The 14,747-nt window shown below is 43.4% G+C and overlaps 1 protein-coding gene across 1 annotated transcript in view; it reads left to right on the top strand.

Moving 5' to 3' along the window:
* Positions 1-14,747, top strand: part of GJC2 (gap junction protein gamma 2) — a 643,979-nt gene that overhangs the window by 131,386 nt on the left and 497,846 nt on the right. The window lies entirely within an intron of this gene.

The following is a 14,747-nucleotide window of genomic DNA, read 5'->3' as shown; positions in this document are numbered from 1 at the left end:
AAACCTTTTCGGGTAAATCAAAACTTTTTATGAGTTATTTGCATTCATAGATTCCCTGTTTTCATTAAAAAAAAATTATTTAGCTAAATAGCTATACTGTAAACAACGGCGCATCAATTTGTGACAGTGGTGAATTTTCAGTGCTTGGTGATGTATAGTGCAGTTGTGAATTTGTGCACGCCAAAGGCATGCCCGTCTGCGCCCATCCGCGGCCGACCGGGGCTAGGGGCCAGACCCCCTGCTGAGTTTGGTCCAAGACGCCATTACAGCCCCCAGAAACTTCGTGCTCTCCGCCCAACAATTGATATCAAGTGTAAGTATAGTAATAATATGGAGGGGGAAGGCTGGCAATGCAATCACTGCTCATATGGGGCGTCAGAAAAAGCAGACGTCAGGTAGGGAAGCCCCGCACTCAGGTTAGCGTTAATCAATTGCAGATCTTTGAGAAAGCATAGGATCGAGATCTATGATATACTATCTGAGGGTCAAACTGATGTTATGTTTGTTACGGAAACATGGCTGGATGATGACTCTACACCTGAAATTTTAGAAGCACTCCCTAGTGGCTATGAGATCATGAGAGTAGACCGAATGTCAGGAAGGGGGGGGGGGCATCGCAATTATTTACAAGCATGCCATTCGGTGCTCCCTTGTACCTGTGGGCATAGATGATGGGGAGGCTGTTTTTTTTACTACCTTATTCAATCTTTATGTCGCCCCCTTGTCTAAAATCTCAGATAATTATGGGATTAATGCCCTATCTTACGCTGATGACACCCAGCTGGTGGTCTCCTTGACCCAGGCCCAGCCTGGTGCAGCCTTCAATTTTGCATCCTGCCTTCAAGAACTGGCGGGCTGGATGGCCAGCAACTGCCTGAGGCTGAACGGCAGTAAAACCGAGGTGCTGGTGATGGGCAAGGCCCTATCAGTATGGTCCTCGGCGTGGTGGCACCAGTCGCTGGGCCCCACTCCTATACCCTGTGTACATGCCAAGAATCTTGAGATCTAGGTGGATAATAAGTTGTCCTTCAACTACCACATCGGGTGGGTGGCAGACGCCTACTTTGGTATTCTGAGGAGACTTCGGAAGACCCTTGTCACCCTTCCTACGGAATCAATTAAAATACTTGTTCACGCGCTGGTAACCTCCCGCCTGGATTATGGCAATCTCTTGTACTTGGATGCTCCGGTCAGACGCCTGAGGCGCTTGCAATGCATTCAAAATGCAGGGGCAAGATTAATCCTCATGCTCCCAAAAAGGGCTTCGGCGACAAAGGCACTGGCGTCCTTGCGCTGGCTCCTTATCAGGGAAAGAGTGAAATTCAAGGCTTTGTGTGTGAGCCACCATATCCTACAAAGGAAAGGTCCCACGTATTTGTATGGTCTTCTGACTCCCTATGCACCTACTAGATCGTTAAGGTCCAGTGGAACAGGTAGGGTGTGTGTCCCCAAAATTAAAAGAGCCTGGATGGGCAGACGCTCGTTCTGCTATTTAGCAGCTCAGTTGTGGAATTCGCTTCCTCAGGCACTCCGGCTCGAGAGTTCTGAGCCCATTTTTAGGAAGGATCTGAAGACGTATTTATTCCCAGCTTCCTAATTTTTGCCCTGGTCCTTTTTGGTTGTTGCTGTTGGGTCTGTTGATACCGTAGCGCGGGGACACACTGGTCTCAGTGTAACCAGGCGCTTTACAAATGTAACTATTATTATTATTATTATTATTATTATTAGAGATGCAAAGCTGGGCGTTCAGGGACAGGGCACTAAGGCAAGGATTTACGCGATAGCGTGATCTTGCCAATAGTGCAATACAATTATCGCCGCTTTCTGGCCGAAAACGGCCGCTAAAGCGGCGATAATTGTCTTGATTATGTGCCCCTTTGTCTTTTCTCCTTTTCTACATGCAAAAGTGTAGACTTACACAGTCGCCATCCACTGAAACCAAAGGGCGGAACCACATTTTTTAGTGTAAAGTTACTCCTAATACTTTTCACAAGTAAGCGGAGGTCTCTAACATTAGGGCGGTGATGTCCTTATGGTAAAGTATAGGCAAAAGTAAAGAAGTTTATTAAACTTTTTTTAAATTACGGTATTTTAATGTTACATTTTAATTATATCTTTCTAAACCCATATGAAAATTAAAAAAATATAGCAACTTCACCTTAAAAGTGTATTGTAAAAACAATTAATTTATTTTTACATTTTAAAATTGTATTAAAAAAAATTATAAACTACTTATACTTAGATTATAAATATATATATCTTTTTAACATTAAATTAAAGTGATATATATATTTTAAATTTGAAATAAGTTAATCAATTTTACCTTTATATTCTATGGTGTGTTATTTAAGTCTCTGCCTCCATTATTTTCTATAGAAGGGTGTTGGAGTTCCAGTGGTTCCTCATGTGTGGTGCTGGACTTACTCCAGGACTGAGCTGAAGTATATTCTCTACTGTTTAAGACCTTTTTTGCTGTAGTAACAATAGATATGCATTTTGTGAATAGCAATAGATATACTCTTTTTGTGTGCGGGTCTCTTAACCCCTCATTACCGCTCTGTAAACTCTTCCCATTTTGTAGTAAGTATATTCCATTTTCCAGCCAATGCCCCCTTTCCCTCACATTTTTACTACTGAAATGTATTCATTTGTGTGCAGAGATCTCTGCATTTGTGGCAAAGATCGCCTCTGAAAAAGATAGGAGAGACAGTGGTCTCCATTGATAAGTTTGTAAATAGTATTTTGTAGTATGTGAGTAGTACTGCTGTAATAGTACTAAACATACTACAAAATGTCGTTTGTGACTACGTCACTGAATATGATATGACTTGGTAATGTGGCTTTTAGAATTTTCCCTCTTTATTAGGAACACTGGCTATGAGCCTGATTTGGAGTTTGACAGATGGGTTATCCACCAAAAATGTGATGGAGATCCCATCTACTTCATTACAAGTGCATTACATCATATAGCCCTTATAAGAAGGTGGTCAGGATATTTGTCAAATTTTGATAGAGTAATCCATTCGCAAACTATAAATCAGGCCCTTTGTCTTTAGTAAAATCAGCTTTGCCTGATTGTGTACGCTGAACTGTTCTTTAGGGCTTCAATGCACATCTAAGAAAAAAGATTGCATATTTGTGATTAAAAATTGTGTATTGCATTCGGGCACCTTACATGTGACTCAATACTCCTACATCTCTTATTCACTGTTAAGTTTGTGCCAGAGATTGTAAATGGTGGGCACCGGCACTCATTTTGGGGGGCAGGATTCATTTAAAAATATTAGGCATTGACCAAGAGCAAGAAAGAGAAAGACTGAAAATGAAGTAAAAAGGAGGAAGAGAAAAGCTGGGAAAACAGCGACAAATGGAGAAATTAGGGATGAAAAAGAAATCTCAAGCGTGATATAGTGAGAGAGGGCGGTGGAAGAAAAAAGCATAAGATGGACGCAAAACAAGGTGGCCATAGTATACAGCAATTTGAGCAGAAATGACAGTGGGCTCCCAAAGAAGACTTTGAGCCCCTCTTCTGATTTGTTTATTTGACAAATTATTCCGCTGTTTTAAAATGGATCAAATGTTTTAAAGCACCTCACACAATAACATAACGTGCATTTGTAAAGCGCACATTCACCTGGAGGTATCTTGGCGCTGACCAACATATGTTTATTGTTACCCAAGTCAATGGTACTCATTTTATCGACCTCAGAAAGGTGTAAGGCTGAGTGGACCCACCAGGATTTGAACCTGTGACCATGAGGTCCAACACAGGCCCCTGCAGTGAACACATTAGTTCACTGAACCACCAGACCCAGACACTAATCCTTGCTACACATTCCACACTAAAGACATGCTTTAACAACACTGCATGCTCAATTGCCTTTTCCCTTCATCCTTTTACATATGTATAATTCATAACGAGCATTGCCTTAGAAGAAAAAACTATTTACAAAAGGAAGTGCTTGGGAAATCCAATGTTTTTACTGAAAGTTCACTTCATCACATATAAATCCAGATTTCTCAGACATGTGAATTCTTGTTATAGATCCAATTTAACGCAGGAGCCATGGTACGATGGCTGCAGGGCGACCAGATAGGAAGGAAGACAAGTTACAACCAACGGAAATAGCTGTTGCAAAAGCTGAAAAATAGAACTTACTCAGTGGTGAAGAGGGCGGGTCACTCTTCTCCCAGACACTCGAATCTACAGTGATTACTATAAAATACACTACTGTCTGAGAGATACATTTAAGAATAAATGGGAAAATATGTGATGTGAAATAAACCAGTATGAACTAAATAAAATAAAGATGTCTGAGAACTGGGATAATTTGTTAGGGAATGATGTCATAGAAAAACAGTTATTTAAAAAAATAATAGCACCACGGTTCACACTAAAGAAGCTGCATGTATTGATGACATTTGCATGCTAGAGCCACATTTATAGACTGATGGCATCAGCTCATTTAAGCCACCCACTGTCACCCACATGTACAGAGCTGCCACGTGTGTTGATTTTAAGCCAACAGCACTCTTCGTGCCGGAATTGTTTCATTTTACACTGTCTGCAAAGGTTAAACGCGAAACTGTAAATACCATAATCCAACGTTTTGCTGCTTGAAACTCCACGACTGTCTGAATGGGCCAGACATGATATGAGGCATATAAAAAAAAAGTTCAGAAAAAGAAAATTATTAATCAAAATTCGCATGAGGCGAGGCTGGACCTAAACCTTCATCACAGTAAGAATCCCACCCTTATTGGTCAAAACCTTCAGCACCAATACCAGCTTGTTGACTGTGTCCTTTCGCATTCATAATCTGTCCCAGTTAGTGAATGAATGAATGAATGAATGAATGAATAATATATTGTTCAGTTAATAAAAACGTACAATTAAAACACCTTTGTACAATTCTTCTTACATTTCATTTATTATTAAGACCCCATAATTAAAAGATACTTTTCACCAATTTATAAAACCAAGAATATATATACCTCAACATTTTGGGGGCATACCTTGAGTCACATCGGCTATCGTCTACTGCCTTCCCTGACTGCCGCAGTTGCTGCCTGTCTCCCTCTCGCCGCCGCAGCACACATCTAACAGCGGCCGCAGTGTGGAGGGGGGCTCACGGACATATGGACATCCGGACTACAATTCCCAGACGCCTCCGCGGCGGAAGCCGCCGCCACCCGCATGTCTCGCGCCAGGAGGCGCATAAAAAGGAGCACAGCACCCGCATCACGGGACCACGCGCGGGTCTGTGCCAGGCTACGCCCGGGCCAAGGACGGGCCCGTTTGAGCCCGTTCGAGATCGGCTCGAGGACGGGACGGGGCGTCCCTCTGACATCGACGTGACAAGGTTAGTTTGACTCTGTCACTGGGGGCTCCCCCTGTACTTACACTGGATATACCAGCATCCAGCCCACGTGTATTACTTAGCCGGATTGTATATCCACAGCAAGCCAATATTTTTGCTAAATATGTCTACGAGGGCAATGAAGGGTAGGAAATCGGCACCCACCGGGTCCATTATAGGGACGCTGGGCCAATTTATTGTACGGGCCTCTTCTATTGTAGCCCATGAGATTGAGTGGAAGGAAAAAAGATTGTCCCTCGACCCTGCATTTAACAAAAGGTCCTCAATAGGAGGGCTTGCTAGGGCGGTGTCTCCCACCACTGTTATCACAGGCCCTGATGCGCATTTAACTGTAGAAGTAGGGGCTGAGGTCCACGTTGTTCAAATCCATTCAGCCAACAGTGACTCTCCTCTCTCACGCCCCACTCAAGGCAATGAGCTGAATGTACGAACTGGTACTGCTGACCGTAGCATCACGTCTGACCCGGAAGATACCACCACAAAGGCTGGCCCCATTCGTGGCGCAATACCAGATCAGCCAGAATTAGCCACTAAAAGGAAACGTGGGGGCACAGCCCATAAGGGCAGAAAAGCAAACATTTCGAAACCGAATGTTTGTGTGGAAACTCCAGGGGCATCATTAGTGTCATCAGATATTGGGGTAGAGGCACCTACTACGACAGTGGTTGTATCAGATCTAGCAATGCCACCAAGGTTGGATACCCCATTGGACTGGTCACAAGAAATGTGGGATAACCTTGAGCAGCTTTTTGATAGGTCCTGCATCCCAATCTACACTAGACTGGACTCCATTGAAAAGAGACTATCAATTCTTGAATCTACAGATGCAAAGGCTAATGCCATTAATAGTCTGGGGACTTTGGATGGGTTTGGGAGTGGGCAAGGGGCTGAGGGCACATCTGTGGCCAGCCTATCTTCTAACCCCCCTAACCCGTCTACCCAGTCAACACAGATGTTGTTATCCAAAAATATCCCATCATTGACTACTAGCAATTCTAGTCCTCAGATTAGCGAGCTTGGTACCAAGGGAGTGAGGCCACTATGTGGTAAGGGCGTTGTGGTGGGTGGTTCCACTCTAGGGACCCAACCCCCAGGTTGCAGCACTAGGGTGCCTAAAGATTTACTAACAGATAGTTTGCCACGTATAGATCTCCCCCAGCCTCCGTACCATATGTGTGTATTTTAACGGGGGTTCCACCATTGAGAGCAGGTCAACGAGAGAATTATATGGACCTGAAAAATAAGTATATTCACTGGCTCAATGAGAACCGGTCTCTTCCCCCTAGGGTGTCGGCTGAAATTCTATTCGCCCGTAGGGTGGATTGGGTTGGGTCCAGACCCAAAACTACCATGGGGTACAGCATTATAATTAACTTTAGGGACACCAGAGTTGCTGAGCATATATGTGGGTGGGAATACCAAGGTACGGACTCCCTGATTAAATCATACCCTCTGACATATTTCTACCCAGCCGAGAACCCAGATTCTTTTATTGCCCGGTCAAAAAGGGGTGGGCTCGCCCAAAGGTCTAGGGGATGGCAGGGTGTTCGGACAGAGAATAGGTTTGAGGTATTTCCAGGCCTAGAGGAGTGCGATTGACATCAAACCCCTTCTAATCATCAGGTCCGTGCTTATGTCCAAAAAGCAGAGACCCCGATCAATTGTGGGAAGAGAGCGGATACTCTGCTAAACGGTGTTTCTAGCCTATGTAATTCTCCGCACGGCGGGACTACATCCTGTCTTGGGAATGCTGCCAAAGACCATTCTGTAGGTAGCTTAATATTTTCTGGTGATTCAAGCTCATACAATTTCCCGCCTGTCAGGATTAATTCGTGTGTAGATATTGTTGACAAAGTTGCCGGGGAAGGTGTTTTGATATCCCATAGTACAATTGGGGGTAATGATCAGTTATCGCTCGTAGGGCGGATTACGAGCCCTGGACTGCCCCCCATCCAGGCAGGATGACCTCTGTCAGAGGACCTCATTCCCCTAAGGACTAATATTATGTCAGTTCTATCATGGAATATCGCAGGGCTGGGCTCTAAACTTTCTCTTCCTGAATGGGCAGATTTTATCGACACTTATGACATATGTGCATTTCAAGAGACCTGGGCAGTGGCGCCCGTGTTTCGCCCAGGGTATCTATCCTTCCAGGTCCCAGCTGTAAAACAAATAAAGGACCGCCCAATGGGGGGTCTGGTGATCTGGGTTAGGCAGGGTTTGTCATGTAAAGTATCCCAAATACCCACCAACAATGTCGATATTCTTGCTTTGAGAATAATCCCAGAGCAGGGTCCTAGTTTTTATATCTTCAATGTATATGCAAGAGGCCTTATTGGAGGGCGCTGTTCAGAAGTTGTAGAGGACCTGCAGAGGTTGCTGGATGGGTTACCAAGAAACATCGGTCCGATAATCGTAGGGGATTTCAACACTACGTTTGAACCTCTGGGGCTTGAGGATCAGTGTTTCTTGGAGGAGGAAGATGCAAAGTGGGGAATCCCTACCCTCACGATTAAGCCTATAAAAAAGTGGACTGCGGCGGCTATTCAATTGAAGGGGATGTGCATGGGCCATCAACTGCGAGCCGCAAATGGGCGAACGCAGTCAGATAGGATGGGGGTTGACACCTTTAACAATGGCCTTAGGTCCAGCTGTATCAATTATTTGTTGGTGAGCCTTTCATTGTGGCAGAATTTGGGGGACATGGTGGTAGTCAGAAGCCCCGAAAGCGATCATGACCCACTTATAGCTACAACGGTAGGGTTGTTTGGAGAAGCTCCATCTAATAGGGTAGAGGTAGGGGTTAATGACCTAGCACTGTCCAACAATACTCGTTATCTTAAATGGAGTAATGTTGTACAACACCAGGAAACAGTGCTAGCTATGAATAATGAGGTAGATAGGGTACTGGAAGTCTGGAGTAGTTGCGAGGGAAGCCAGGTCCCGTTGCCCCATATAACTGAGACCCATACCACGCTCTTTGACCACCTAAAGTCATTTTTTTGTAAAACTGTTAATCCTAAGAATAGTAGGAATAAGAAAGCTGAAGGGTGGTTTAACACAAATTCTCGTCACTCTCGGAGGGCATTAGGAGTAGCTTTAGGTGCAGGAGATCTTGAGGGAGTAAGGCTGGCACGGGCCTCCTACAGAAAAGTAGTTAGGGAAGCCAAAAGACTCTGGGACCAAGCTAGGTGGCAGGACCTCAAGGAAGCGTGTGAATCCCGGAATCCTAAACTATTCTGGGATGTGTTTAAGTGGGATAGGGGTGGGTGCCCGGATCCTCTTCAAAACCATGTTGCCCATCATTTGTGGGTCGAATATTTCAAACCCCAGTATGCTTCTTTGGTTGAAGAGCAGAACATCCTCCCGTATGCTCATTCATTTTATACTAGTGGGATATTTACACTAGCATATGTGGATAGGGCACTAGATACCATCACACCAGGTCGTGCTCCAGGAGCCGATAGCATCCCTGCGGATGTCTTTATAAGTTACAAGTCTTCCTGGCGTTTGTATATTAGACATCTAGCAAACGCAATTGCCTGTGGTGCCCCAATTACGGCATCCTGGAAGGGGGCGGAGATAACTCCAGTTTTTAAGAAGGGTGACAAAGCTGTAGCAGCAAACTATAGGCCAATCAGCCTTATAGACTCCATCCAAAAGATTATGGGGAGACTGATTCTACAAAAACTTCAGTCTTGGATGGACGATGAGAATATCCTTACCGCACTGCAGGCAGGCTTTAGACCCCTCACAAGGACTATTGACCAGGTCTTCCGTTTTATTAATATCTATTGGAAGACCGTCACTTTGGGGAAGGGGGCATTATACGCAGTATTCGTGGATTTGAAGGCAGCCTTCGACTTGGTGCCGCATTGCAGGCTGTGGTGTGTTTTAAGGGAGATGGGGTTGTCCTCATAATTGCTATCCCTGATTGTCCGCCTACATGAGGGCAATCATGCACGGGTTTGATGGGGAGCCAGGGGGGAGGTTACCGAGTCATTTGCCGTGAACAGGGGAGTGCGGCAGGGTTGTGTGCTCGCACCGACCCTGTTCTCGCTCTTCGTAAACGGTGTGGCCGATTTCCTCTCCGAGGCACCCTCCGATGCCCCACTGTTGGCCGGTGTTCATATACCCATCCTCATGTTTGCGGACGACACCCTAATCATAGCAAAAACACCTAGTGGTCTGCAGAAAGCCTTGAGCAGGTTTGAGGAATTCTGTTCAAATCGGGGCCTAATAATCAACATGGCAAAGACAAAGTTCATGTCTTTTAATGAACATAGATCATTTCGGGGGAAGGTATATATGGATAAAGCGCCTCTCGAAAAAGTGGATGCTTTTACGTATTTGGGGGTCACGCTACAGGCTGATATGAAGTGATCGAATCAAACTGACGTGGCCACGTTAAAGCACAAACAACAGGCTGGGATCCGGGCAGCCGAGTTTAAGACTTCCCTTTCCAAACCAATCAGTCCATTGTTAGAGATCTATAGCATGAAGGTTATAAGCTCCTGTCTGTACGGAGCTGAGTTATGGGGGTTCACGAATGTCTCTACTTTAATTGCAGCAGAAAACTCATTCCTACGTAAAGTCACAAGCGTCCCTAAAAGTACACCTATGTACCTGCTGCTGCTTGATCTGGGGAGGAAAGCAGTATCAGACCTGGTGAAACTACGCCCCCTTTTATATTGGCGGCGATTGTGGAGTACGGCTGAATTATCTCACTATGCCATGGGTCTCAAAGATATTATGGATAGTGACCGTTTCCACAAGGTGAAATGGCTAAGAGAAATCAGATTGCTGTTAGAGAACCTGGGACTGAGTGAATTATGGAATGACCCCCTCAATGCTATTTTCCCTTCAAAGAAGATCCTGAAGGAGTTGTATTGGGAAATGATACGGATTTCTGTATGTTCTAGTGGCTCAGCAAAGCACCTGACTGGCCGGTTTCTAGAATTTAAGTCAACGCCGGCCCTAGAGCAGTACTGGGATGCCATTGAGAAACCACTTGATAGGAAGCTGTATTTTCAGCTGAGGGTTGGCACCCTTCCTGTCAGGGAATTTACTAGTAAATGGGCAGGGCTCGCCGAGACTGTATGTCCTGGGTGTCAAGATAGGCGAGAGACGATCAGTCACCTGTTGTTTTTTTGTCCACTATATAAGAAACCTCGTGCAAAGTGGATTATACCTACTTGTAAGCTGTTAGGTTTTAGAAGGTATGAGGAGGCGCTGAGAGTTCTTTCAACCGATCCAACGCTATTAATGTCAGTAGCTATGGCCACGTTTTTGGGTTGGGCCTGGTGTATTCGATCTAGGGCATTTTCCCAGGCCCCTCGTAATGCTGATGATTAGTGTCACCCCGAATGATTAGTAATGAACCGGAGTTACGAAATGTGAACGGCTTATGTTGTGTTTCTGTTGAATTAGTTTTTAAGGAATTATTAATATATTGCCATTGATTCTCTTTATTTGACAGTTATCGAATGTTTAATATTTTTTTTAATGTTTTTAGGTCTGGATTAATTTATGCTTTATAAACTGTATGTCTGTATGTATATTGTGCTTTTATGACACATCTGTCGAATAAAGCTATTTGAAATGGGAATATATATATAACAATCCTCATTGTCCACAGTTGAGCAGTTTCTTCTCCACTATTTCTATAAACTTCAAAAGTCTGCCCGTAAACTGCAAACTTTCTCCTTGTAAACTGGCTGTGACTGCCTGTCGACCTGTTCGTATACTTTGACTATTAAAGTCCGACCTTAGCAGCCTCCTACGTTCATCTATTAGAGCAGGGCAGCTACAGATGATATGGCAAATATCTTCTCTCTTGTGGTTGCAGAGGCGACACATCCTCTCACTACTCATCATTTTCCATGCAGGGGCGTCTCCAAGAAATTGGCTATTTCCAAATTGGAGATTCATAAGCTTCAGCTTTGCCCTGTGGCTATTTGAGTCTCCTAGATAGCTCTGAGATTTTAACATACCGTACGAAGCAATAACTGTCCATGCACGGGATCTCTTTGGCAGTACTGCATTATCCCATAAAGACGCAATTTTTTACTGCACCCATTTATAACTTGATTAAAAGCCACCTGTGAAAGAGGTAAGGCCCATAATTGTTCCACCTTGAACGTATCTATCGCCAGTTTAAAATATTCATGAGCCTGCTTATGTTTATTATCACATCTTGCCTCCCAGACCACTGTCATAAGCGAGGAATTATTATCCCTTCTAATTTTATGGCAGAATTTTAAATATGTTCCTAAGCTATTTAGGGTCTGTCATTTAAGTCCGAACTCAAGTCGGATTTGTGCTGGTGAAGTTTGCCTCTGAAGATTAAACAGGCATCGGTAGGTCCCTGTCACCAGCTTATCTATGGTGTTGTCAGCACATCCGCTTAAGGTCTCTACTCCATATGCAAGAGTTGGAACATGTTTAATTGACATAATTTGTAATAATTAATTAAGGGAAAGCCCTTTTAAGTTCTATGGAGTATGGAAAATGCAGCAATTAATGAGTTATTTCTTCTCTGTAGAGCAGCGCACTGATTTTTACCCGTGACCCTAACATCTATTATAACACCCAGATATCTATATTCAGTGACTGATTCTAAAACAGAACCTTCCATTCTCAATTTTGGTCTTGCAGCCAACCCCCTAGTCACCAGCATTGTTTTTGTCTTTTTTAAGTTAATCTTTAGCGCATGAGTAGAAGCGTAATGTGCACTTTCACTAATTAATCTCTGCAATCCCACCTTGGTGTAATTTATTAAAACAATATCATCGGCATACAGTAAGGGTGAAACATTAAAACCTGCCACAGTCGGGGAGTGAGAATTTATTTCACTAAGCCTTGATGAAATACCAGCTAAATACAAGTTAAATAAGGTTGGGGCCAAAACACACCCTTGCTTTAACCTGTCCCTTATCACCTTTTTTTTTGACAAACTGTGCTTTGTCCCAACCTTACGCTCATCCAAGTATTGGTATATATATATCAGTTGTATCGCTCTCAACTCAGTGAAATTCCCATTTTTCGTTAATTTGTCCCAAAGAATATTTCTATGCACAGTGTCGAAAGCTGAGCTAAAATCAATAAAACACAAATGAAGGTTCATTTTACGGTGTCTAGCCATTTACATTATAAGAACTAACATTTGAATATTAAGAATTGTCCCCATGCCTTTGATAAACCCTGTTTGATTTTTTGGAAGTAAGTTACTGGCATCAACCCAAGCCGTTAGTTATGTTAGCAGACACTTAGCAAAAAACTTTGCTTCACAATCCATTAAAGCTATAAGTCTATAATTAGCAGGATCCGAGACTTGACCAGCTTTGTAAATCGGAGCCAAAATTGAGCCCCCTCCATTTGTGTGAGATTTCTTCCTTCGTTAAAACATGATTGAATACGTTTGACAGTTTCTTTGCCCAATATTGTGGATTTTCTTTAAATAGTGCTTGCGGAAGGCCATTTAGCCATGGTGCACTACTCTGTCTGCTAGAACTAATAATTTTTTTCACTATTGTCTGCTGGATCATTATCTGGGTGTTTTCCCTTGCATTATCCTTGTTCCTTGTATTTTCCACTGAACTTACTTCGGTTGGCTTTATTATATTTCTTGTGCAACCTGTTATAGATCCCAAATGCTTCTCCCAGACTTTTTCCGATATATTTATAGTTACTTGTTGTTGTTTCCTACCGTTAGCTTGATTAACCAGCCTCCAAAATTCACGTGCATCTTTATGTTTTGCTGCATAATTGATTTTACTCCAGAACAGATCAAGTTCGGTTTTTGTTTGTATCCATACCTCTTTTTTATAGAGGGACCTCAGTTTTGGCAATATATTACTCCTGACATTGGAAGTGCTTGATTTCTTAGGATCCTCAGCGCATTGTTCAGTTTCCTTTTCGCCATCTTAAGTCGAATAGTCATTTTTTTCGGAAAAGATGTAGCCGTAGTTACCATGCCTTTTGACCACACAGCATTTTTCTCTACTAGGTCAATTATGAACTGCTCCCAAAGGGTCAATGGATTTTGATCTATTCTATTTAACTCTTCTTCCCACTGGTGTTCTTGATTGTGGTTCGATAATTTGTATATTATTTACTGTCCAGTTTAACCTTCTATAGTTAAGACCAATAGGCTCCCCTAACTCAGGGGCGCTTTGATCGTGTCAGGTAATATGTAGATTGAGGCTGATCCTTTGTGGCTGGTGATGACTTTACAGCCGATTTCCCCGGGTTATAGCTTAGTATTGATTGGTATAATGGGAGTGACACTAAGGTGTAATCAAAAACAGCTTTAGATTGTGCCGCGAAATGGGTCGCCTGAGCTGGAATGTCCGGATCCACTCGGCCATTCAAAACCCGGAGGCCGTGATGCTCCATATTCCTCACCGTCTCTTTGCCCATTCTGTCAGTTCGTTGTTTAGTTGCATCAGTAGCCGGGATATGCCAAATTTTATCAATCACCTCCAATATTTGATCCCTAGGCGCCACCTGGAAGAAATTCATATTAAAATCCCCTGTCAAGATGATCCAAGGAACTGGATTCTTCATGCTTAGTGTTAACAATAGGCTCAGTATTTTATCGATTGTTTCCTTTTTCTTGCTGCCAAGGGGATGTATATTTACATTTATGATCATCAAAGGAGTCTTCTTTCCTATGCTAAGAGACCAGACCTTAATTACTTGAATGTTTGAAAGGCCAAACCTCCTGCTGCTCGCCCCTTCAATTTTGTTTTAATTGCTGACTTGCTATAGCATAAGTATGCCGGTAACTTAATTTCCTCCTGTGCCCATGTTTCTTGAAAGAGGATTATCTGAAACCTTCCAATGTATGTTAGAAAATCATGATCGTCCACCTTTGCAGCCAGACCCTCTATGTTCCATGAGCAGATGTCTACCTTTGCTGCCAGACCCTCCATATTCCATGAGCAGGTGTCACCTTTGTTTCTGTGACCAACAAGACGGTTTTCATCCTGTCAGTATCTTAAGTCTTTGTCTGTCCTGACATTCAAGGCACTCTGGAGCCAGGACCAGTCCGGCTTCGAGTGAAGAGTTTTGCTTCCCTTGGCGTCCTTGTAGTTATCTGCCTGAGGGGTTATATTGTCCCTTAAAGGGGTAATTGAGCTACTCCTAGCACCTTTCAAGATCGTCGTTATACCTGATTGCTGATTTTTATTGCCCATTTGTGGACTTTTTGTTAGTTTCTGTCTTCCCCTACCACATTCTTCATCGACCCTCTTAAACCGATTTTCTCCACCCTTTGGTTTTTAGAAACTGGGGATAGTGTTCCTCCTTTTCCCTTATAATCTCAATACCCAATGTTTCAAATTTCTCTTTTTCCGCCCATAG

This window comes from Lissotriton helveticus, chromosome 10, assembly GCF_964261635.1.
Source record: "Lissotriton helveticus chromosome 10, aLisHel1.1, whole genome shotgun sequence".
In the NCBI taxonomy this organism is placed as follows: Eukaryota; Metazoa; Chordata; class Amphibia; order Caudata; family Salamandridae; genus Lissotriton; species Lissotriton helveticus.
Note: the sequence above shows the minus strand (reverse complement) of the source record. Positions and strands in the feature narration are given on the sequence as shown.